Raw genomic sequence first — 22,100 nt, 5'->3', positions numbered from 1 at the left:
TTAGGGACCATTCTACATGGCAAAGTTGGACCAGACATTTGGTTAACTGGGTACGCCCTTTTGTGCCTGAACTCTCCCATCCTACTGTGGTTAGAACAATAGTGCGACCAGTGGAACTCACAACTGTACTGCACTATTACACAAGCTTTTTCCTCCTTTATTTACACAGCAGCTACTCTTACTGTACAAATACTGTAGAAGGCAGCTACATTCTTGCCACCTGCCGGATCATGAGTGGACTTCCTGCTCTGCGTGTCCGAGGCTTCTTAGAGGCCAACATATGCTGCTCTGTTTGCAGTCAGTTGTTGCATGGATGGGTTTATTGGAAGGCCAGGTGTGCACCGCCAGTCTGGACTGTAAGGCTGGCCGGGTTAGACCAGATCCCAGTGCATTTCTTGAGTAGAAATCCGTTTTCAATCATACCTTAGAAGTCCCCGAGCGTGATAGGCCCTCTGAATCCTAATACATACTAGAATGCTAGGTCTTTCTCCAGAGGAAGGAAAAACAAGCTTTGGCAAAGCCAATAGGTCTGGTTCATAATGCGATGTGCAAGCCAACCCACTAGCTATGCCCATGTATGTGTTCTGCAAAAGGACAACAAGGGAGACTCACGGACATGTCTGAAGTGTAGAGCATTATAGACTTATGCTTCGATCGAATATGCAAGTGAGGCCTCCATATATGACAGTGTGCCCTTACAACAATTCATGACTGGATCCCATACCCTTCACATAGTGAGGCTCAGAACAGCACTGACTAATGTGCAGCGCAAGAGCTCCCCAAAGGATATTGACATAAATGTTACAGGCGCTGGCTGACACAAAAGTTAACAAAAATAAAACCGTGGACTCAACTGTCTCAAGTTGAAACACTGAGGCAGCCTGGACGGTCAGCAATAAATCTACAATAAAAAAGCACCACTGATGCGTTTAGGCTCAGACCAATCCACAAGCCATTTAAGACCCTGCCTTGTATAACCATCAACAAATCAATTAAAATGAATCAAATAAGACAACCAAAACGAATTGCTACATTATCTCAATTGGGTTAGAGCCCCTCATAGGTAATAATCTTGATAATAATGTCTTTTTTAAGTGTCCCCGAGTTTCATGGACCCAGATTCCAGAACCAATCCTTAGTAATGACGTGGCCTTCACCTCGGATGTCTTGAAAAAAGGTCTTACGTAGTAGCCTGCATAATAGGTAATGAATCTTGCTAAAGCATTACCTAGGGTCTACATTTGCCTAGCTTCGACTCTAGTGGGGTGATTAAACTGGGGTCAAGCAGGATGCCTAAGTATTGAAACTTATTTACTGCTTCTATATTATTAGGTCTGGCATTTGAGGCAGCTTTAGATGCCTCATTTAGACTATTGCTTTGCCTAACCAATCATACACACTACAGTTAAACTGAGGAGCTTTCAGTCAGTGGTCTTCAACCACTGGTCTGTTAAATTCCCTCCACCCACCACAGCATAGAGCATGAACCAATGAGTCAGTCCAGTTCACTCATTGCCCCCTTCAAGGTCTGTACAACGTCTGTTCATATTGTTGACAACTTTATATAAACCGCTGGTTCAAAGTGTGAGTTTCCAGGTGGCATATTTTCTTTTACTTTTTTTGTGGGGTGCACATGCAATAAAAATTGAAAACAAATGTCCCATCAGACTGGCTTGCTGAGGCCAGATCTTTTGACTTTGCTAGTTCTTTTAGGAGACACGTTGCTTAGAAGAATATTCCGTAAATCATTACCTTAATCTTATCTAAATTGATTTTGAGACTATTCTTGGTTGCATAGCCCTCCAAGATGTGTAAGAAGCACTATAGTCCCTTGGGTTTTCTATCCATTGATACCAGAATAAATTATCACACATTTTCATCTAGTTTAGGAGGAAAGCTGGCAAGTAACTGTAACGCTGTGCCCATATCACTTAAACATACATTTAAAAGTGCTTGTGCCAGTGCACATCACTGACAGATGCCCAACGCCATTAGGATGGAACAATTATCTTTTCTCCAGCCTGATAGAAGTTCTCTTAACCCAGCCATTGGTACATAAACTACTCAGCAGGAGCTGGGTAGGCCAAAAGATAAAAGCTTCCCCCATGCTTACTGTCGTCAAATGCTTTAGTGAAGTCCATAAGTGAACATTGTAACAGCACTGACCCATATTCAAGGTTTTGCTATTAAGGAGGGCAACGGACATTCCACTGTGCACCACGGACATCCCATAGAAATTCTACTCTCCCTAGGCAAGGATATATGCCTGAATAAGAATATTCATTTTCTCTTTCTCTTCATGCTTTCTAGATTTTAAACATTGACTAGGGATGTATGATACTGTGTAATTTATTTCTCCCAATATTCTATGAAAATTTCACAAAATGATTTAATTGTGAAATATGGGTGACCGGTTGCTTGCATGACTTTCTTTAAGCAAGGTAACACTTAGTGTAAAAATGTTTTGTGAGATTCTAGCATTTGACCAGTTGGAGAAGAAAATGTCTCAGGATGAGAAAGTTTCTCTGAGAATCTGTCTCCCACTAGTATCTCACAATATGTTTTAGGCGAGGTACGTGCATGCTTAGTGTAGGAGGCTGGCCTGGCTTATAGTGGGTACCTTGTGGTACTTACACCCTGCGCCAGGTCCAGTTATCCCTTATTAGTAGAACAGAGGTGCTTCTAGCAGCTTAGGCCGATAGAGGTAGCTATAGCAAAGCAGCTTAGGTTGAACTAGGAGACATGCAAAGCTCCTACTATACCACTTATATCATATAGCACAATACCATAAGAAAACCCAATACTCAGAGTTACTAAAAATAAAGGTACTTTATTTTAGTGACAATATGCCAAAGTATCTCAGGGGATACCCTCACTTAGGAGCTAAGTAATATACACAAATTATATATACACAAACCCAAAACAGGTAAGTAACAGTAAGAAAAGTAGTGCAAACAATGTAGAATCACAATAGGATGCAATAGGTAGACATAGGTCTAGGGGCAACACAAACCATATACTCCAAAAGTGGAATGCGAATCACAAATGGACCCCAGACCTATGGGAGGTTGTAGGGGGTCGCTGGGACTGTGAGAAAACAGCAAGGGTGCCCAAAATACCCCACCCAAGACCCTGAAAAGAAGGAGTAAAGTTACCCTCCTACCCCAGAAAGACACAATAGTCGTGATAGGGGATTCTGCAAGAACCACAAGCACCAGCAAAACACTGAAGATGGATTCCTGGACTTGAGGACCTGTAAAGGAAGGGGACCAAGTCCAAGAGTCACGAAAGTGTCCAGGGGGGACAGGAGCCCACTAACCCCCGGATGAAGGTGCAAAAGGGCTGCCTCTGAGTGGAATAAGCCAAAGATTCTGCAACAACGAAAAGGGCTAGGAACTTCTCCTTTGGATAGAAGGTCTCCCACGGCGTGCTGGAGGTTACAGAAGTGTTTCCAGGCAGAAATACCTCAAACAAGCCTTGCTAGCTGCAAGAGTTGCAATTGAGGATTTTGGGTGCTGCTGGGGACCAGGAAGGACCAGGATGTCGCCCCTTGGAGGAGGAGACAGAGGGGACACTCAGCAACTCAGAGAGGCCCTCCAGAAGCAGGCAGCACCTGCAGAAGTACCGAAACAGGCACTTAGAAGATCTGAGGACAGTGGTCGACTCAGAGTCACAAAGGAGGGTCCTACGACATCGGAGTCCAACTCAGCAAGTTGGGCAATGCAGGACGGAGTGCTGGGGACCTAGGCTAGGATGTCCACAAAGGAATCCTTGGAAAAGTGCTCAGAAGCCGGAGCAGCTGCAAATCACGCAGTACACAGGTTTGCTGTCTGGGATGGGGGGGCAAGGACTTACCTCCACCAACTTTGGACAGAAGGGCCACTGGACTGTGGGAGATACTTGGACCCAGCTCCTGTGTTCCAGGGACCACGCTTGTCAGGATGAGAGGGGACCCAGAGGACCGGTGATGCAGAAGTTTGGTGCCTGCGTTGGCAGGGGGACGATTCCGTCGACACTGGAGATTTCTTCTTGGCTTCTAGTGCAGGGTGAAGGCAGGAAGCCCTCAGAGCATGCACCACCATGAAACAGTTCAGAAAGCCGTCAGGATGAGGCGCTACAATGTTGCTGGTAGTCGTCTTGCTACTTTGTTGCGGTTTTGCAGGCGTCCTGGAGCAGTCAGCGGTCAATCCTTGGCAGAAGTCGAAGAGGGAAGTGCAGAGGAACTCTGGTGAGCTCTTGCATTCGTTATCTGAGGAATAGCCCAGATGAGAGACCCTAAATAGCCAAAGAAGGAGGTTTGGCTACTAAGAAAGGAGACTTGGCTACTGAAAGAGGTAAGCACCTATCAGGAGGGGTCTCTGACATCACCTGCTGGCCCTGGCCACTCAGAGCTGTCCATTGTGCCCCAACACCTCTGAATCCAAGATGGCAGAGGTCTGGGCAGTGCTTAATTTATAAATTAAAAGGTGCCCAAAGCTCTCCTCTTAAACACGCGAGTACTGCAATTAAATGTGTGAACATGGAATACTGAGGCAGCGTAATCCTGACGCCATCTCAGGCCTCTTCAATCCATATAAAGCCACTCCTTGCCCCTTCAGCTCACTCTTGCAGCTTTCTACTTTCTCTCTTTGTGACGCATTTTTGTTTTTCTCTTCCTCCGTCTTTCCCATATGTGTCTTTTGCTAGCAGCAAATGCTTGGGGCAGAAGAATAAGCCCCAGCCCACAAAAATAAGTGCTGGTGGTCAGCACCGGAAACACTGAGCACAAATTAAGCACTGGGTCTGGGACACACTGGAGGAGCTCTGTGCACCTCCCCTGGGAGGTGCAGGTCAGGGGAGTGGTGACTCCCATTTCCTTTGTCCAGTTTCACGCCAGAGCAGGGCTGGGGGATCCCTGAACTGGTGTAGACTGGCTTATGCAGAGATGGGCACCATCTGTGCCCATCAAAGCATTTCCAGAGGCTGGAGGAGGCTGCTCGTCCCCAGCCCTTCACACCTATTTCCAAAGGGAGAGGGTGTAACACCCTCTCTCAGAGGAAATCCTTTGTTCCCCCTTCCTGGGACTGGGCTGCCCAGACCCCAGGGGGGCAGAAACCTGTCTGAGGAAATGGCAGCAGCAGCAGCTGCAGTGGAAACCCCGGAAAGGCAGTTTGGCAGTACCTGGGTTCTGTGCTAGAGATCCGGGGATGCATGGAATTGTCCCCCCAATACCAGAATGGTATTGGGGTGACATTTCCATGATCCTAGACATGTTACATGGCCATGTTCAGAGTTACCATTGTGACGCCACATATAGGTATTGACCTATATGTAGTGCACGCATGTAATGTGTCCCCACACTCACAAAGTTCGGTGAATTTGCCCTGAACAATGTGGGGGCACCTTGGCTAGTGCCAGGGTGCCCCCACACCAAGTAACTTTGCACCTAACCTTCACCAAGTGAGGGTTAGACATATAGGTGATTTATAAGTTACTTATGTGCAGTGAAAAATGGCTGTGAAATAATGTGGACGTTATCTCACTCAGGCTGCAGTGGCAGTCCTGTGTAAGAATTGTCTGAGCTCCCTATGGGTGGCAAAAGAAATGCTGCAGCACATAGGGATCTCCTGGAAGACCAATACCCTGGGTACCTAGGTACCATATACAAGGGAATTATAAGGGTGTTCCAGTGTGCCAATAAGAATTGGTGAAGATAGTCACTAGCCTGCAGTGACAATTGTGAAAAGCAGAGAGAGCATAAACACTGAGGTTCTGGTTAGCAGAGCCTCAGTGAATCAGTTAGGCACCACAAGGGGAACACATATAGGCCACAAACTTATGAGCACTGGGGACCTGGCCAGCAGGATCCCAGTGACACATATCAAACACACTGACAACATAGGGTTTTCACTAGGAGCACTGGGCCATGGCTAGCAGGATCCCAGTGAGACAGTAAAAACACCCTGACATACACTCACAAACAGGCCAAAAGTGGGGGTAACAAGGCTAGAAAGAGGCTACCTTACTACACTTAGAAAAAGTTAAGTGAATTTTCAAAATGCAAAATTCAGTATTTTTGCAAATGTTACCTAGGCCTAATAATGAGGGACATTTTGGGAGAAAGGGAAAGCATTTTTTAGATTTCCATTCTTTGCCCATAAGTGTTCTTTTTTTAAAGGGAAGGAATCATTTAATTTCATATCACTGGGGCTGACATGTTCTTGCTCCTAATCGGTAATGATTTTTCAAAGCATTACAATTAAGACATAAGAAAATTAAACAACGTGTCGAATATACGACCAGCTGGTTCATCAAGAGTTACTCTAAGGAGAACTATTCGAACAGCTAATAGTACCCTGAGGTAAAACGATTAACAGATTTCAAGATTAGTACTGAACTGAACTGCTGCAGTGGGGAATTCCAGTGAGCATTCTTTCTCCAAGAGAGATAATAAGCAGCAGATTTATGGAAACCGCGCCTGTAAAACAAGTTATCTTTTTCTGGTTTAAAAATTTCACTTAAGTTGACATAAATGAAAAGAAGCTTTAAGTGCCGTTGCTTGAAATAAATTAGACACATTTTCAGAGAAGCCAGAACAATTCTTTTCACCAACTGAGTTAGTCTCTGGCAGAAAAATGTGTAATTTTTTAAAGAATCGAGATCGACTCCCTCTGCTACTTGTCCAAAGAACTATTTTTGCACTGATGCATAGGAAGGTGAAAGATTCTAATGTAGCTTTGTCTAGCAACATGGCACCCAGTGCTGGCACTTTCTGTAGGATTAGTTGGCAGTCTAGTTTTTCACTTTATCTGAGGATTAGTTCAGGTAGGCCAGATTCTGTGGTTGAGCAAGATGGGTGCTAAGGAAGAGGCTAGGAAGGCAAGGCTTAGTGTCTAGACCTTGTTTAGTTCCCACAACTGGTGAGGGTATGGATTGCCTAGGTATGAAAGTAAATGGCCTGGTACACCATGTGAGGCCAGCTATGATACCATGAACTTCACCCTCTCTTGTACCCCTCTCATATCCTGGTGCTTAATAGGAAGGTTCATATCAGTACTGGGCTTAATGGGAGAGCGCCAGCATGTGAAGGACTGAGCTATTGATTGTATTATGGCATTAAATGGCATATGATGGTAGCACTGGCACGTAATGGATTACTGTAGTGTTTGTAGTTTAGCATCACTTTACATATGATGGCATTGCCTACCATATGATGAAGTGCAGGATCCTGCATTTCATGCAATCAGTGAGCAAATGAACATGATCAATACTGTTTTATTATGGTATTACTGGCCATATAATGGCAGTAATGTGCTTATTGTGACAATGATGGTCATAGCAGAGCTTAGGCTATGACAGATAGTGATACTCTCATAGTAATATCTCAATATTGTTACATTATCAGGCCAATTATGGTATCAATTGGAATTTTATGGCCATCGCTGGCACAAGGCACCCCACCTCTTGTATAAGACAGTGACAAATAAGGAGATGAGGAAGCAGCCTGGAAAAGTGTTTCTAGCCATGAGATGGCCGTACATGGCAGGTGGGGCATGGCATTGGAATGAAAGGTAGAATTTAAACACAGTAAATGAAATAATGTAACAAAGATGAACAGCTTCTATATGATAACATAATTTGTGCATTTGCAAAAAATCAAAAACTTCTATTTAAGCTATGAAAAATAAATAAATTTGATGCCAAAGGAATTGATTACTAAACAGAAGAGCGCATGTTGTTAGTATATGAAACGTCGGTTCCTTACTGACAAGGAAGGTGATGCATCTGTTCCTGACTGGCAGGAGAGGTGATGCATCAGTTCTCTCCCCACAGGAGAGGTGATGCATTGGTCCTTCCACCGCAAGGAAGGAGCTGCATCGATTCTTCAGCTACAAGTCCAGCAATGCATCGATTTTCAGTGATCCTATGCATCGATTTTCCTCAAGACACCAGTTTCGACTTCCAAGGTCCCAGGGACTGGGTTTGACACCACTTGGCAAGTCAGGACTCTCAGCAGAAGAGTCCAGGCACTGGCAGATGAAGTCATTGATGTCCTTGATACTTCTTAGCAGGAGGCAAGCTCAGTTCAAGCCCTTGGAGAACCTTTGAAAGCAGGATGTAGAAAGCTAGCCCTTTCACTCCCAGGACAGAAACAGCAAGCAGCAGGCTAGCAGAACAAAGCAACAGGCAGAGTGGCAGTTCCTCCTACAGCATCCAGCTCTTGTTCCTTGCAGAATGCCCTCAGTCCTGAAGTGTTCTGCAGTTGTGGTCTCAGAGGTCCAATACTTACACTCATTTCTGCCTTTAAAGTAGGCAAACTTCAAAGGAAAGTCCTTGTAGTTCATAAGACCCTGCCTTTCCTGCCATCCCCAGACACACTCCCGGTGGTTGGCGACTGCTTTGTGTAAGGATAGGCACAGCCCTAGTCAGGTGCAAGTGTCAGCTCCTCCTACCACTCTAACTCAGGAAGACCCATCAGGATATGCAGGACACACCTCACCTCCCTTTATGTGACTGTCTAGAGTGAATTCACAAACAGCCCAACTGTCATCCTGACCCAGAAGTGTAGTCCACGCAGAGGCACAGAATGGTTGAGCAAGAAAATGCCCACTTTTTAAAAGTGCCGTTTTCAAACTTACAATTTAAAAAACAACTTTGCCAAAAAGATGTATTATTAAATTGTGAGTTTAGAGAACCCAAACTCCAAATCTCGAGCTGCTCCCAATTGGACATTACACTTGAAAGATATTTTAAGACAATTCCCATGTTAGCCTATGGGGAGAGCTAGGCCTTGCAATAGTGAAAACCCAATTTAGCGCTACGTCTCATCAGGACATGAAAAACACACCAGTACTTGTCCTATCTTTTAAATACACTGCACCCTCCCCATGGGGCTGCCTTTGGCCTACCTTAGGGGTGGCTTACACATAGTAAAAGGGAAGGTTTGGGCCTGGCAAGTGGGTGCACTTGCCAGGTCAAACTGGCAGTTCCAAACTGCCCACACAGACACTGCAGTGGCAGGTCTGAGATATGTGTACAGGGCTACTCATGTGGGTGGCACAATCGGTGCTGCAGGCCCACTAGTAGCATTTGACTTACAGGCCCTGGGCACAGATAGTGCATGTTACCAGGGACTTACTAGTAAAGAAAATATGCCAATCATGGATAAACCAATCACCAATATAATTTAGACAGAAAACACTTGCACTTTAGTACTGGTCAGCTGTGGTAAAGTGCACAGAATCCTAAAGCCAGCAAAAACCAAATTCAGCAGAGGATAAAAAAAAAACAGGCAGTCAGGACCCAAAAAGACAGAGGACTCCCTGAAGAAAGGGCCATTTCCAACACCACTGATGGTGCGAAATGAGCTCCATAAAAAGTTGTTGTATGTAAATTGATTGTATGTGGGACCTTCGCTCCAGGATGCTGGATACATCTCATTTTCATTAAAACTGGGTTGAATTAAAAATTCTCACAAACGTGCACATTATTTTTCTTTTGTTTTTTGACTGATCCACATGCAGCATTGTCTCTTGAGCCTGGTGAAGGAAGATTTGAACCAACAAAGGGAAGGGAAACTCTTGGGCAGGATCCATGTGAATTGGATGATGGAGGACAATATGTTAGACACTAAGCAGTTTTTTAAAAATATGGAAAAACGTGTAAAGATCAGAGTCCAAAATAACACTTGTTTGAAGATGGGTTAAAGATTAGAAAATCAAATAAAAAACACAAGGGCTGACCCATATACAGAGACCACAATCCGGGTCAACTTATACAATAAACATACAATGGTCCCATGGGTTAAAGTTGAAACATGGAACTATCACACTAAATGAATTAATTACACAATGGGTATGATACTGTATCAATAAATGAGACAATGGGCCAGAAGCATCATGTCAAAGTGATATATAATCTTACAGTGTCATGATATCAAAGTAGAACAATTAGTTTGGACGGCGCAGGTTGCAAAAAAAAGTGCTCAGTGCATCTGAATTAATTTACATATATACATCCTACTATCATGATGTATCGATGTTAAGTCTCACCTTCAATCTGAATACAATAGTGTTCTTAATTCTTCAAAGTGATAACCCCATGAGCATCTTGACGTTTCAACCCCAGCAGAATCAGTCCAGAGGTCTCTTCAGAACAGCGTTGACCAACTGAAGATCTTAAACTGCGGTAGCTGACAATCAGCACTGTGCGCACGCCTGTGAATCCAGGCCTATGGTCCATTGTTACTCGAAAATATCTCAGATTGAAGTTGAGAATTAACATGGATACCTCATGATAATAGGATGTGTACGTGTATATACGTAAATTAATTTTTTATCCACTGAGCACTTTCTTTTGCACCTTACGCCGTCGACACTGATTGTTCTACTTTGATATCATGACACTGTGACATTATATATCACGTTAACATGATGCTTAGGGCCTACTGTCTCATTTGTTGATACACTATTATAACCAGTGTGGAATTAATACAATTGGTGTGATAGATCTGTTTCAACTGCAACTGATATAACAGCATTATGCTATTTATGAAATCACAAATGTAAAGAAATAACATTCACGGTCTACAAAATCTTTAAATGGGCCATTGAGTGCATGATGTCTTAATAAGTGTACAACCCTACCGGGTGACATCAAACAAAAAGACATTCTGAAACCATTGTTGTTAGTGACTGATGATGATGCAAGATACGGTAAGAGAGCAAGCTTTTTTTCTTTTTACCTGAAAGTCCCTTTAAGAGTAGGTGAAGTAACACACCACAGTATGACACTAAAGGTTTGGTGAAATAGTATCCCCTGCCTATGTTATCATAGGCATTTCATAGGATTAAAAAAACATGTTTGGTATCAAAGTGTTGAAGGTTTCTGAAAATAAACGAATGAATTATCTCTGTGATTTATGACACCATAAAAATGTAAGGTACACAGTAACCAGGTTTTTTTGGAGGACTGGTTATTGAGAGTGCTTCCGACTAACTGTTGCTAATTTCAGGAGTTTTGTTCCTAAGGAATAATAGTCATTCATTCCTCTTGAAACACCTGGACATTGTGGATTCAAAGACGTTGTAAAGGGGTAATGCTCGCTGTTGACGGTCCTACTAGTATTGGCACAAACAGACAGCGACACAGATTCGTGCAAGTGCATGTGCTCAAAGATCACGAGGGTCCAGCACCTCTTTATTATATAGCCTGCACTCCGGACACCGTAGGTCGTCACAGAGAGGGCAACAAAGTATAGGAGAGCCTGAGTGGCTCTCAACATCCCCCCCTATGTTTTAGTAAACCATTACATCCATCATAAGCAAAACTTGAACTATACAAAAAGAGATAGAAAGAGAGAAAAAAGAGAGAGACAAAAGAGAGAAAAAGAAAAAAGGAAAACAGGAGTCTTCAGTTGCAAGTGAAACACCAGTCACACCTAGCACATCAAGTCTCTCAGACGTTGACTGGGGTTAGTATTAGGCTGCAAGTTGTATCGTTCATTTCTCCCAGTTGGCTCGAGCCCCTTCCTTGGCCCCGGTCCTGGGGAACTAGACCTCTCAGGATTTTGGTGGGAGACACCACCTCCTCCCCATCGGCATTCATCGGGAGAGTTAGGTAGCGACGTACAGCTCTTTTCAAACTCTTCACCATTCTCCTCCTCAAGCCCAGGTCCTGAATTTCCCCCGGAGGCACCACCTTTCGGAACCATCACACTTTCCAGGTCACCTGCTGTCTCTCTCTGCTGGTGGTAACCATGGTCCCCTCGACCCTCCAGACGTCAGGCTCGTAGAGTGTTTGGAAGTTCCTCCCTGGATGGCGATCTTTCAAAATGACACTCTCTCCCACCAGCAGGTCGCAATGTTTCGCTTTTCTCCTCTCGCTGGCTTTGGAGTTCATCCTTGTCCTCTTCTCCTATGTATTGGACATGTCCAGGACCACAGGTTGCCAGTGATCACCTGCAGGTATGCAGTCTCTAGGCAGTGAGCTGAACAAAGAGGCTGGGTCGTACCCTGTAATGCTGTGGGGTGTCTGCCGATAGGCCCTCAAGAACGCATGAAGGCACAATTCAGCGTTTTCATATTCACTCACCCCAATCCGCAGGGCACGGTTCAGTGTTCGATTGAAGCGTGCCATGTCTCCGTTCGCCTGGGGCCTTTGAGGGGTGAATCCCTGATGGGCTATGGCTAGAGAATGAAGGTAGTCCTGAAATTCCTGGCCATGGAATGGCGGGCTATTATCAGTCCTGATCTCTTCCAGCAGACCCAAAAGGGCAAAGGTATTCTTCAGAGCAGGACAAACATGTTCAAAAGCCGTGGACACCACCAATTCCACTACAGGAAACCAGATGCATGAGGCAATTATCACGGCAGTCAGTCGACCATCTGGAAAACTGCCAAAATCCAGGCTTATCTTGGACCAAGGTCGAGTACTGGGTGGTTCGGTCACCAGGGGAGCAGGGACCGGATTTTGGGCAGAGATGGCACATGGGTGAAATCTTTGCACCAGGTTGTCCCCCATGGCGTCCATCCCAGGGAACCATACCTTTTCACGTAGACGGGCTTTTGTTTTCACTCTCCACTGATTCCTCTGGTGTGCTAACTCCACACCTCACCCCTGCAGACTTCAGGGTATCACCAAATGCTGTCCATGGAGAAGGAGGCCTTCTGGACTAGTCGAGAGCTCCAACCTCACCTTCCAGATCTGTTGCATTACCCAGCGATCTTCAGATTCCAATATTGATGTCCAGTCAGGAAAATGCTTCCACAACTGATTTATCAATGCCTCCTTGGCTCGGCCGATAACGGCATCCACACAGGAAGCATCAGCAATTTCTGATACTGTTAGGGCCGTGGGACACGCCAGGTTCACGATCATGCTCACGAAACTCTGCATCCACCCATCCTCCTTCTCTGCTCCTTCTTCCGAGCATGACTGGAAAGGATGGCGTGATAAATAATCCGCCGGATTGTTGACCCCTGGTCGGTGGATCACCTGGAACCAATAAGGCTGGAGGAGCACAGCCCACCTTTTGATTCTCGGTGGAGCAAGTCTGTCCGTGCCTGCAAAGAGAGATACCAGTGGTTTGCGGTCGTGAACATCCTAAATTCGTGTCCACATAAGTATAAGTTGAAATGCAGCCAGGCCCACCTGATGGCCGGCGCCTCCCGCTCAATCTGTGCGTACCGGGTCACAGTTGCTGAGAGGGCCCTACTGGCATAGGCCATTGGTGTCGACTGTTGGTGACTTTGTTCCTGGAGGAGCACGGCCCCTAGCCAAACGGGGCTGGCATCCACCACTGCCTCCGTTTTCTTGCTAGGGTGGAAATATGCCATGACCACAGTGTCCAGCAATGCATTTTTAACTGCTTTGAAAGCCTTGTCTGCCTCTGTGCCCCACTCCCATGGGGTATTGACTTTCATGAGGCGCCGAAGAGTTTTAGCAAGCGTGGCCAAGTTGGGGATGAACCTCCCGCAATACATCGCTATCCCAAGGAAGCTCCTGACCTCAGTAGAGCTGCTAGGCACTGATGACCCCCGATGGCCTCAACCTTCCTGGGGTCGTCCTTCAGCCCATCCCTCGAGAAGATGTAGCCAAAAAAAAATTTTACAAATCAATGGAGTTGCAGTAGAAAGTGTATTTCTTCCAGTGTAGCGTCAACCCAGCCTCTGATAATCGCAGAAGGGTGGCCCTTAGGTGTTTGCGATGCTCCTGCAAAGTGTCTGAGAAGATCAAGATGTTGTCGATTAGATTGATGATGCCAGCCAATCCTGACAGCGCCTCCGTATGGTGTTCTGGAAGATCTCCGCCACCGAGGAGACCCCGAAGCTAAGCCTTTTGTAGTGACGCAGCCCAACATGGGTCAAGAATGTGGTGACATTGCGGCTCTCGAGGGTGAGCTCCAGCTGGTGGTACCCTGAGTTCAAATCTAGCTTGGAGAACCATTGGGCCTCGTTGAGGTCAGCAATAATGTCATCCATGGTGGGTGTGATGTGGCGTTCCCGCTTTATGGCACTGTTGGAAAGGCGCATGTCCAAACATAAGTGGATGGCACCCGGATGTTTTGGCTTTGGGGAAAATAATGAGAGGCGACACCCACGGTGTCAGTCCGGTCACCTTCTCTATGACCACCATAGTTCTTGTTCTACCTGTGGCCTCAGGTGAAAAGGCACCCTCCGATGTCGAAAAGCCATGGGTCGTACCACCGGATCAACATGCAGGTGGAACTGCTTTCCTTCCAGCTTCCCTAACCCCCGGAAGAGCTCTGGGAACTGTGCCAGCATCGCTTCGGCATGTGCATCGTGTACTTGTTGAGTGAAGAACACAAGCTCCAAATCCTCTGCCGTGTGACACCCTAGGACAGCTCCTTTCTTGTCTTCCGCCACAAGGAACTTGGCACATGTCGAGTGCCGATCACTGCCCACAGTGACTTTTATCACCCCTCACGGGGGTAGCGGGAATACGCCTCCATAAGCGTACATCTTCGTGCGGCACGGTTTGAGATCTAGTGGGGGAGATATTCGGCTGTAACGTTCGACGTCCATAACATTTACTGATGCCCCCATGTCTATGAGTGCAGTCATTGGTGTGCCGTTAATTGTTAGGGTTCATATGGGTGGGGGTCGCTGCCTCTGGTCCAAACCTGTCGGCAAAGGAGACGGTGAATATCTCTTCTTCATCGTCCTCGTATGGGGTAGCGCAGGGGTATGTGTCTACTGCTGCTGCCCCCTCGTCTTCTGCTTGCATCACTTGTTTTACCGCCGCTTTTTTTCCTACCATGGTTCCATTTCTGGGCCATTCTCCCCAGCAGACCTTTCCAAAATGGTTAAGTGTACCACATTTGGAGCAGCCATTGCCCTTTGCTGGGCACACACCCGGCTGACGATGTTCAAGGCCGCAGTTTCCGCACCCCTTATCCTCCCTTCTTAGCGGTTGAAGGATTTCGGCGACCTTGGATAGTGTTGACCTGTTCTTCCTTCACAGGGCCCAGTTTTGCTGGCCCCACTGCCGGGAATCACCGTGCGAGGGCGGCAGCCATGTCCTCTGCGCGGCTGTTGAACAGTTCATGCGACCACGCCGGGATGAGTATTTTGTCCAGCGATATGCCGGGCTGCCGCAAGATCGGCTTGCGTAACAAGTCCAAGCGGCATCCCTGTATTATCTGCGCCCTTATCTCATTATGTTGGTTGATACCAGTGCAGGTGCATGCCAGCTTTCACAAACAAAGGTGAGGATCGGCTGGTGGCGTGTGCGCGGGGTGGCATGTAGCACCACCTCATCGCCAATGTAAAGGGGGAATGCGCGCTTTTGACGGGCCTACTAATATGGGCACAAACAGACAGCGGCCCAGCTTCATGCAGGTGCATGTGCTCAAAGACCACGAGGGTCCGTCACCTCTTTATTACATAGCCTGCACTACGGACACCGTATGTCATCACGGAGGGGGCAACAAAATATAGGAGAGCCCGAGTGGCTCTCTACAGAAGTGTTGAAATTGTGTGTGGAGTGCGCCCTATTTTGCTTAGACACTAAGACGTGAAATACCAAAAGGTAAAAAAAAACATTTCACATGTAGTACACAGATTTGCCAAATTGACCCGATGACAAATAAACAAAATTATAATCCGTTGCAGAATTTCACAACATTCGTTGTTGGAGAAAACACACAGGGGAAAACTAATTTGAATTTGGAATTGTTACTATTAAAAGTACTAGAACCTGTCTTAAATATATAAAGTGTGCAGAAGTCCCACAGGAGCCAGAAATATGAAACTTGGCCTGCTTCTGTGGACAGAGCATGAAAGATACACACTGTGGAATGAGGTATTTAAATATATTTATGCGGGGAAATGCGTAGGCTTCAATCTGAAATAATGGGGAGAACTGGCAAAAAGAAAGCGTTGATAGAAAAATAGAAATGCTGCTCTAAAGGTTCTCCAGAGGGAAGAAAATGCAAGAGGATTTGTGAATGTAACTTACTATTTTAGAGTCGTCGGTGGTTTTGGGCTGTCAGTAAAAGGTTTAGTCATTGCCCCGCCCATTCATTTGCTTACCTTCCGGTAAAGGCACCCCTGGCGCGTGACTGCCGCAGCAGGAGAGGAGTCAGCGTCGTTGGTGCGCTACGGAGAAGCCATTCCAGATCTCTAACCAAGACCCTTGCATCCGATCTCACCCCCGTATATAGAAAGTGCGCAACCTACCAGGAAGGAGGAAGGGGACAACCTGAGAACTCTAAGCAGGTATAGAGGTCAGACCGGTAACTCCATACCTGCTGAAGGCGGGGACAGAGGCCAAATGGCTTGCTTAGCTCACAAGGGGCGGAGAAACCCTTCATACAAAAGGGAGATTTCTGACAGGTCAGGCCGCCTCCCAATTCCCTCACCCGCCCATGAGAGGTGCACCTGAGAGGAGAATTGGTAACTGACCCTTTCTTTCCAATAACTACCTGCCTATTAGCCGATGCGCCCGGCATGTTAAACTCCCCATTGCCTCCCTGCTTAGTTGCCAAGTTTGGTAGGTCAATGCGTGACTAACTGCTTTAGTCCACATTTTTTCTTTGCATTCTGGGACTTGTAGTCCCGATTTTATAGTGAGATAAACAAGGCTGCGTGTACCAGATAATCGCCCATGGACCTGTTACACTTGACAACTCTGTCCTCATCCCCGTCCGTATAGCAGTCCTTCCGAAGGCGAGGTGTGTGCATCTCTCGCAGGCAGGCAGCCCGATGCTCACCTAGAGGAAAATAACTGCTCCAGGTCCCTGCTGTTTGAGTCTCCTTTCCCCTCCAGGCTCTATTAACACAAAGCAGACCTGACTACTGCTTCTGTTTGTGCCTTTCTGTGATACATTTTTTGCTGCACCTTCATTCGAGGGCCCATATTTGTTTTCGTGAGGTCTGGTGCTAGGATGGACTTTCAAGTTGGATTTTGGTGATTCGGTGGAACTTGCTTGTGCGAGAGGCCATAACCGAGGACTGCTGCTGACAGGAAGGCCGTGTCTTGCTGTGATATGGACTCATTCTTTTTTTATTCCCTCCCCCTCAGTGAATTTTGCCAAGAGGTGTCTACTACATCCATCGCCTGCCCATGTGGGGATTAGTGTAGGTATGCGGGGGCACGTCTACTGCCCACTACCTTCTTTTCATGTTCCTGCTCTTTCATTGCCATTCTCTGGTCGGCCTTAAAGGGTGGGGTGGTGGGATTAGCTGGGGTTGCCTCACTTAATCCTCACCTGTTTTGTTGTGGTAGGGGAGGCGAGGCACATTTGGGTCTTGATGGGTATTGTTTTCGGTGCTGGCAACCATCTCATTGCGCCAGAGCTTTTGTTTCTTAGGTGCATGTGGGAGATCTCAAGAGAGTTTCTCTCTACAGGGCTGAGATCTTGTGCATCAGCTGCGGCCATCATCTATTGGGCTGATCTCTGGAAACATGCTTGAGTTGCCTAGAGGTCCCACGTAGCTTGGCGTCCATTTTTGTTTCGTTAGTATAACGAATTGCTGAGATAGACTTTTGGTGCCACTTCCTCTTTCGAGCCTAATGTTTTTCTCAGTGACTGAGGTTGACTCGTGGGGTTGTGGTTAAGGTCTCTGAATCTCAGCCTGATGCCTAAAAGTTTAACTCTGCTATTGCAGTCGTCATGAGTCTGCTTGAAGGGGTGATCTATCACAAAATGTTTCAAGAATCTCTCCTGTAAGTAAAAAGTCAATATCATTCACATTCATGACCCGAGGAGAATCCTACCTTTCTTCTGGTGTTCTGGACTGATCCTAAGTTCCAGGCTTGTGTCCCTGTCTACTCGCACTGTGGTTCATGGTTTAGAAGGTCAACAATAACAGATGGACTCCTCCAGTGGAGAAGTGTGGCACAATGATTAGAGCGGCAGACCCTGATGCAGAGATCTGGCCCGGGACCAGGGTTCAATTCCCTCCTCGGCGGGTCTTGGGCTCAATTCCCTTGGACCAGATAATTCTCGCCTGTGCCTAATCTAATTAATGGGTCCCACTCTGTAACTCTGGGCAATAGCTTGCTTAATCTCCACAACGGCCCTGACAGCGCTTGGATGCTTGGCTTCACCCTGGGGGCTGCCCAGGAGTGGGTGCCTCACAGGGAAAAGCCAGGAGGGGTTCCACAGTGGTATGCGTACAGCACCTTGAGACCCTAATGGGTGAGTAGTGCGCTATACAAGTGCGAAATTTACATATTACATTGTCAGCAGTTTGAGTCCTGACAAGATCCATTAATACTTCAGCAGTCCAGCTGCTGGCTGAAAATTCAGCAAGGTTCATTTGCCTGGTTCAAGGTCCCCAGTAGGGTTATGTTCCTTTAATGATTCCTTCAAGACTGGCTGTATACATGTATGCTTTTATGCCCTTTGTCGCCAAGGGCCACCATTGTAAGTATCACCTGGGTTCTGCTGATGGAGGTCTCTGTCAGGGTGGTCTCCTCTGTCACCACTTAACTATTTCTGTTTATTGAGATCCTCAAACAACGTTCTTTTATCTTCATGGTTTGGTATGTTGGACCAGTCTCTTGGTGGAAAGGTTGACATCAATGAGGGGGGAGGGGAGGACAAGAGGGTGGGAGAAGGTAAGAGAAGTGGGGAGCAAGGTGGGGGAAGAAGATCTTTTTGCATTCTACACAATGAGGCTAGTTTCAGTATCATCTCACTAAGAGATGAGATTGCTCCGGAGGGAAGAGTTCTGCTCTCTGGGGAACCTAAGGAGGGGGGTTATTGATTCTATCAGCTCTTTTCCTGTTCCCTGTGAGAGGGGTCTTGGCATGTACTCCCCAACGTCCTGGCGATGTAGTTGTTTCAGCGATATGAGGTGCTGCCTGTGAATTCTGTTTCTTTGTTTTTTTTCCTTTCACCTTACTTACCTTCCAGCTCTCTGATCCCGCTGCAGTGAAGATTTAAGCACGGGTCTGCAGATTGTTGCAGTCACTCAGGTTTCACCTTCTTCTTCCTTCATCTGTATCAACCACAAATTATCCTTTTCATAGCCTATTTCAAGTCAGACTTGTTTCTTGCATGTGGCTCACCTACTTATGACATCTGCTATCTATAGAGGCAAGCCCAGGTAATTAGTATGAGTTGCTTCTAATGCCCCCTGCCAGTGAAATTTCTTCCACACAATATAGAGCTTTGTGGCACCATGACTGAGTCAACTTCCACTGATAGTTTCCCGTTGTCTCCTTTGGCTCACTAAACGTTAGCCACTGCATCTGGATACTGCTTTCCCTGTCTCCTCCGTGGGGCTCTGCCTTGGTGTTTTGTACAGAAACTCTGGTTTGAGGTGTACCTTTTGTTCTCCACATTTTCGTAATCCTTGCCTCTGGATGATTCAGATGAGGATTGATAGGGTGTCTTTGTGTGTCCTCTTGACTGAGGGTAATTGATTGGTGCTAGTACTGCCCTGATCTTCGTGGATTTGTTTTTATGGTCTTCTCTGATCCTTGGCTGTAGTAGCCATGGTCATTCCTCCATGATAGAGCCTCTCTTCTTCTCTTTGGAGTTGGTTCCCAGCTGTGGTGTTGGAAACAGGTTGGTGGATCCCCTAAACTTTGTTCTCCTCCATTTATTTGTTCTTTGCAGTTGATGTTTGCCACCTTGTGCAAGTGTTTCAAGTTACACCTTTTTGGGACTGCTATTATCAACAGCCACAATCCAATCTCCTCTGTTTCTTCCAGGAAACAGCTATTACAACGTGGCTGTTACCCCGAATAGCCTTTACCACGCATGCGTTATAATGCATGCATCATTACCATGAACAGTCTTTACCATGCATACCATTACAACAAAAAATTATTGTGTAAAGGTATGCATGGTAAGGGCTATGTGTGGAAATGGAGATAAAGGCTACTGGCGTTGTTGGAAGAAACTGAGAGATCCTTCTGTTTCCTCTGAACGACCTGCAAAACGCCTAAGAGAAGACGGTTCTTCGTCTTGGAGAGGGAGGAAAGGGGGATTGGCCTGGAGGGGTGAGGAGTACTGTTTTAGGACTTGGGCAGTGGGGGAGCAGGTTTAGGTTTTAGGGAAGAGGGTGGGGACGGTTTTAGGGTTTGGCGCGAGGGGTATGGTTTTAGGGATGGGGTGGTTTTTGGACTTGGGGCGGGGGTACGGTTTTAGGGCTCAGGGCAGGAGGAGGGGATGGTTTTAGGGCTTGGAGCGGGAGAGACAGTTAGGGGGTGGGGAGACAATTTTAGGGCTCTGGGTGGGGGCAGGGATGGTTTGGGCTTGGAGTGGAGGATGGTTTTAGGGCAGGGGATAGTTTTTGGGCGTGGGGGGTAGTTTGAGGGCTCAGGGCGGGAGGTAGGTGGGTACTGTTTTAGGGCTCAGTGCAGGGGATGGGCATTTTTTTGGAAGGGGTTGTCGCAATGGGGTCCGATTTTAGGACTTAGGGCAGGGGTCGGGTAGTTCTTAGAAGGGGTGGGGAGTTGCATCTTGGACCGCATTTAGGACTCGGGGCAGGTGCCGGGAAAAACTGTTACCATGCATATTGTATTGTATTGTATTGTATTGTAATCGTATTTATATAGCGCTTACTACCCCTGACGAGGCGTCGAAGCGCTTTTCGATGAGTAGCACGCTACTCCGGTATCCAACAAGAATTAGTGATGGATTAGTATAATTTAATAAGGAGTACAGTTTTAGTATTATTATGAGTTAATTTGAGTTGCGGATATGAGAGTTTGTTAGTTAGATTGACTGGAGTAATGGAGGGGTGGAGGAGGAAAGAAATCCAGAAGTGTTAATTGGGAGTTTATCCTTCATTTACTCAATCCAAAGGCTTGAGATGAATAAAAGGGGAGCGGAGGGGAAAGAGGATGTGGAAGGGTTAGGGAGAGCATAGTAGCAGAGTGAGATGAATGCAGGAGAATTTAGTGGGGTTGTGTGGGAGGTCACAGAGGTAGAGTGAGGTTTGGTGAGTTAGATGTGGAGGTGGAGGGATGAGCTTAGGCAGAGATATTTAGGAGATGAAAATGGTCGAAGGGATTTGGGATGAGTCCGAGTGAGAAATGGAGCCATGCAATGATCCACAAACATGCCAGGCACAGAAACAACATATACACATACATACACATATATATATATATTTATATACACACACACATGAATACACACACATATGCACATACAATACATAATTAGAATCATGGGTAAAAAATACTTAGTCTGACAGGTTTAAAGGAGTGTGTGTGTATTTTATTGTTATTGGTTTAGTTTCTGTAAAATGAGCATCGTGGCCTACCCAACCGGAGTATTTTCTACGAGTATGTCAGTAAGCATAACCTAGCATGTTTTATATGCCCCATTTATATTGTACAATAAGGGTTCGTGACCTTGTGTTCCTTTGGCAATGTGATTGTTACTAGTGCGTCTTTGTGGAGATGTCCTCGTGCTTCTGAGCATCAACAACGCACCACCGGAATCGGCGGTAAACGCAGTGGGGTCGTTTTGGAAAGCTGTCCATCATCCTGGTAAAAAAGGCGGGAATTCCTTTACCTACTTCGAGGGTGGACGGGGCGTGGCTCAGCGGGCGGAGCTTACAGGTGCTTTATAAAGGGAGAACATTCTACTTTGTGTCTCCAGGAGTTGAAGATAGAACCCGCGCGTCACAATCACATACTGATTACGCTCCAGTACATCATCAGTTCACCTCCAGGAAGGATTCTAGAGCTTTTTCTGCTATGGGATCTCTGAGCGCACAGCCTTGCTTTATCTTTGCCAAGCCCAAGAGTTAGGGTGGCTTGTCCTTTCCAGAAGCTGAGCTTCAACTGCGGTACCTGCTACGTTTATATGTAAGTGCTTCCTTTGAGGTTTAGTTTCTGTAAAATGAGCATCGTGGCCTACTCAACCGGATTATTTTCTACGAGTATGCCAGTAAGCGTTACCTAGCATGTTTTATATGCCCCGTTTATATTGTACACTAAGGGTACCTGATGGGCCACGGGGTTAACGTCTCCAGCAATCTTGTGTGCCTTTGGCAATGTTATTGTTACTAGTGCGTCTTTGTGGGGATGTCCTCGTGCTTCTGCACATCAACAACGCACCACCGGAATCGTTGGTAAAACGCAGTGCGGTCGTTTTGGAAAGCTGTCCATCAAACCTGGTAAAAGGC

General features: G+C 46.3%; 1 protein-coding gene across 8 annotated transcripts in view; it reads right to left on the bottom strand.

The window, feature by feature from the left end:
• The window catches only part of ARHGEF10L (Rho guanine nucleotide exchange factor 10 like), a 552,090-nt gene that overhangs the window by 395,401 nt on the left and 134,589 nt on the right, over positions 1 to 22,100 (bottom strand). The window contains exon 1 of one of the 8 annotated variants that reach the window (XM_069240683.1): positions 16,035 to 16,257. The exons of the other annotated variants lie outside the window; for them this stretch is intronic. The gene's annotated coding sequence lies outside the window, so the exon portion shown is untranslated. Of the gene's footprint in view, positions 1 to 16,034; positions 16,258 to 22,100 lie in introns of those variants that run through there. 8 annotated transcript variants of the gene reach the window in all.

Source organism: Pleurodeles waltl, chromosome 6 (assembly GCF_031143425.1).
Source record: "Pleurodeles waltl isolate 20211129_DDA chromosome 6, aPleWal1.hap1.20221129, whole genome shotgun sequence".
NCBI lineage: Eukaryota > Metazoa > Chordata > Amphibia > Caudata > Salamandridae > Pleurodeles > Pleurodeles waltl.
The sequence above is the reverse complement of the archived record's forward strand: the minus strand, read 5'-3'. Positions and strand labels throughout refer to the sequence as shown.